Genomic DNA, 4,686 nt, shown 5'->3' with positions numbered 1-4,686 from the left:
GAAATCCTCCCCTCTTTCAGTAACCTAGAGCGGGCATCGTGGGAAGGCTTTATACCGTAAAAATCCCGAGCGCGTTACTTTGCTGCCTTTCCCCTCCATAATCCCGGGGGGGGGGGGGGGGGAAAGGCGACGGAGAGGGTCCCGTTCTCAGATTAAGGCAATCTTGTGTACCCTCAAGATCCAGTGCCAGATAGCTCAGGGCTTTAGAGCCACATGTTTTGAGACAACGTTGTGGGGTCTTTTTCAACGTGATTTGTTCTAGATCCTCCACACATCTTAATCCAGCCCTGCCCAGGGCAGAGGAAACAGGAAGGTAGTATGCAATGTCCTCGGCTGTCGCTGTCTTGCTAGTGCACCTGGGGGGGGGGGGTGATGCCCCCACAGACTGGAACAAATCAGCTGATCAAATTGGTCTGCCAGTCCTTCGGTATGCACACACTTATTTGGCAGTAAATCGCATTCAGCTCAGTGAGATTTACTTCTGAGCAGACAGCTGCGTCATGTGTTTGCAAACTGGTGTGGAAACGACTGTTGGTAAGAATATAGAAATGTATAAATTTGAGTAAATAAAAATCCCAAAACCTCCACCCTCAAGATTTGACTGGATTTCAAAGGGGCATGGTTCACAGTAGTGTGGAAAGGGGTGTACAGTATGCATGTCCTTTACTAGGAACTAAGGTGTGAGATAGGATTAAAAGGTATTTATAGTATTTTTTTTAATGTTCCTTTCTTCACATGGTCTAGGTCTGAATCCTTGCTTATATGCACATTCCCAGATAAAGATGCAAGGGAGAAAGAAAGTATGTTCAAATGGGAAAAGAAGAAACTTGCCTGTAACTCTGGTTCTCCGAGTGGTCTTCTGTGAATTCACATTAATGGGTTAATCTGCGCCTGAGCAGAGCAGTTTCGGAAACTTTCGCAGCTTTAAGCACTTGGTGCCAGGACCTCCCCTACACCAACTATATAACTCCGCCCACAGCACCTAGTGCCTCAGTTCCAAGGAACCGACTGCCACTGCCCAGCATGCACTGGCACACGTGACAGACAGCAGGGAGGAGGGCAGGGAGTGTGAATTCACAGAGGACCACTCAAAGAACCAGAGTTACAGGTAAGCGACTTATTTTTCTCCTTCGTGGTCTCTGTGAATGCACACTAATGGGGGATTGGTAAACTGACTAACCAGGAGAAGGGATGTCACGAAAGTGCAGAAGCCAGGACAGCTTGACCTAACACAGCCTGAGCCTTTGGACAGACATCCAGGTGGTAGTGCAAGATGAAAGTTGTGCAGCAAGCTCTGGAGTCACCTGGACCAACATGGATGGGTGGTCGCAAGATGTCCGAAAGAGTGAGAGAAACCAGGCTTGAAGGGACCGCATCCTCAATCAAGCATGCTGTACCACATAATAATGGAAGGTGCTCATGGTAATGGAAGTTGGAGTGAGATGATCTTCTTTCCTGCACCCTTCCTGCCCTAAAACTGCTCCAGAATGCTGGGAACCCAGCTTCCAACCTGCTGTCTTGGTGCAGCCACAGCAGCAGTGACAAGCCAGAAAGTGCAACACTGCTGCAAAGAGCAGTTACTCATAGCTTTATGAGTAAGCCTACTTCCTAGGGTTTGAAACTAACTTTTTAATTTAGCTATCACTTTCATCAATGAAAATAAAATTGGTTGTTGAAGTTCATTCTCACATCAACAGGTTTCATATACAGTGGTCCCTTGACTTATGAACTTAATCCGTTCCAGAAGATGGTTGTAACTCGAAATGGTTGTAAGTCAAAGCACCATTTCCCATAGGAATGCATTGAAATGCAATTAATTTGTTCCGGCCAAAGGAAAAACACACACACACACAAAAAAAAACCCACTGCAAGACCAATCAGAAACACAATCCATTCCGGCCAATGTGGGGGGGGGGGGAAGAAAAGCAAGACCCATCGGAAATGCAAAAACAAAGCAGAAAGCAAGCCAAGCCTGCCAGACCCATTGGAAATGCAAAAAAGCAAAGCAGAATGCAAGCCAAGCATGCAAGACCCATCAGAAATGGGGGGTGGACCCAAAAAGCAAACAAACCCAAGACCCATTGAAAATGGGGGGAAACCCAAAAAGCAAATAAATCTCCCAAGACTATCAGAAATGGGGGGAAAACCCAAAAAACAAACCCCCCAAGACCCATCACAGCACAAAAACATAACCCCCCCAACCCAAAACCACGCTGCAAACCCCACCCAGAACAGTTTTTAAAAAGCAGAAAGCAGCACCTTACCTTACCAGGTAGTCCGAAGCCTCCTCTAATCACACTCACTCTAACCGTTGGGGCGAAAGAGCTACAAAGAAGCAGCCTCTTCGCCTACCAACGGTTAGCAATTTGAATTCCCCGCCTTTTTCCCTTGCCTTTTTTTGATTGTAACTCAAAGCTCCAGCCACAAGTCAAAGCAAAATTTTGCAGCCAGAGCGGGTTGTAACTCGAAATGGTCATAAGTCAAGGCACCACTGTACTGTAATAGGTACATAACAATGTTTTGAGTCTCTTCATTTTGTCAAAGCAAGATCTTAAAAGAATGATTATCTTGCCAGTGGTTTTAAACCTTCCTGAGTCCTATCTTATCACTACCTTACCTTGAGAGAAATCTATAATGTTCATATTGAGCCAATTTTAGTTCCTAGTTAACCGAAGAATCCTTACATATCCTTATATGGAAGTAAGTCCTGTTGAATTCAGTAAGGGCTAATTCCAGGAAAACATGCCTAAGATTGCAGCCTATAGCTGTTTTCTCTAAATTTATTGTACATTTTGTTAAAATAATAATTACAAAGAAAAGATACTACATTTACTCCAAGTGTGTAAGTTACAGACTCCACATTTTGAGTAAATTAAGTTTACCAACAGCTGTAAAATCCATTTTACAACATGAGATTGTAAATAAACATGCATGGAATTTCTCTCCATTGCTTCAGTCTAATAGTTATGTGGCAAAACCACCTATTCAAATAATATTTCCCAAGTCAAATAATCTGCAAACAATTTTTATTATGTACCAATGTTTCCAACTTACAGTGACCCAGCCTTATAGAGTTTTCAAGACCTCACTGGTTCTTTCAATAATTAAAATTTGTGAACTTGCTGCTTTCTAAATTCCTTTTGAACAGAAACATGTTTTTCAAAAAATAGAGCATTAATTAATTATGTGCCATCAAGTTGGTTGTGACTTATGGCAACCCTTGCCAAGATAACCTGGCTGCAACGTACTGTACTCAGAAATGGTTTACCATCTCTTTCTGGAGTGCTGTAGGGCTGTGCACCTCTCCCAAGGCTACGCAGATTGGCTGTTCTCCCAGAAAGCACAGTGGGGAACCTCTGACTCTTCAGCTGGGTGTACCAACTCTGAGCTATTTTACCTATTCCAGACTAAATCTGAGATATTTTACCTATTTCAGACTAAATCAGTGAAGTATAAACTACATATTAGGGTTGATAAATTTATTGTGTGGTTGGCTATAAATGTAAATATTATATTTGTTAATCAGAGCAGTATATGAAGCAGAAGAAAATACAGTGAGCAAAATCCTGTTGCATAACTACACCTTGCACAACTCAGACCAAGCACGAGACTTATTTAATTTACTTGAACTAAAACTTCCTATCCCCCTGAAAATTGCTGTCAGATTGCAGCAGCCAGGATTGCAGCCACTGCCACTGGTAGCGATTTTTTACTTTAAAAGTCCTCCCATGCCCCATCATGAGGCTCCCAAATGCTTCCCCAGTGCAAAAGGATACCCTAGAAGCCTCAAAACCTAAAACTGGGGATAGGAAGCATTTAATTAATGTAAATTAAATGTTTCTCAATCTGAGTTACACCAGGCAAAAATTATGGAATAGAATTTTGTCCAATATGGATAGTGCTGCAATTTTACAAGATACTGAATATCTAACATTTTGTTTAAATCTGATGCAGTCAAACATAACTGTAATGACACTGAAATCAGTGCAACTTATTCCTAAGTAAAGTGATTATAACTGGGGTGTCCCAAAACATAACCCAAAACAACTGGCCACTAAAATGCCTGATTCCTTCTGCCTAATTTGTTTTACCTCCTACTAGGCTCCAATTAATTGCTTGTACCAATAACAAATTGAATTCTCTAAGGGGGACAATCCAATTACGGATCATTAGATAGAAAAGCCTGGCTTATTACTATTCTAATACAGTGGTGCCTCGCTTAGCGATCGCTCCGTTGAGCGATGAATTCGCATAGCGAGGGGGTCTGGGCCATCGCTGGAGCGTTCGCTCAGCGATGGCCCCTATGGCATTTTTTCGCTGTGCGACGATCGCTAAGTGATTCGCTTAGCGATTTTCGCACAACGAAGCGGGGGAAGAACAGCTGATCAGCGGTTCCAAAACGGCCGCCGCAACTTTTCCCGCCGCGCCCTTGCTTTGCGAGGGCGCAAAAATGGCCACCCCTATGGAGAAGCTTCGCTCAACGGTAAGGTTAGGGACCACTGGAACGCATTAAACCAAGTTTAATGCATTTTAATGGGTTTTTTTGTTCCATTGAGCGATGTTTCTCATAGCGATGGTTAATCCGGAACGGATTAACCTCGCTATGCGAGGCACCGCTGTATTTGCCTTCTGTATGCATATGCATAACTAAGCAACAGCCATTATTAGTGAATTTAAGATAGGAAA

This window comes from Pogona vitticeps, chromosome 1, assembly GCF_051106095.1.
Source record: "Pogona vitticeps strain Pit_001003342236 chromosome 1, PviZW2.1, whole genome shotgun sequence".
In the NCBI taxonomy this organism is placed as follows: Eukaryota; Metazoa; Chordata; class Lepidosauria; order Squamata; family Agamidae; genus Pogona; species Pogona vitticeps.
The sequence above is the reverse complement of the archived record's forward strand: the minus strand, read 5'-3'. Positions refer to the sequence as shown.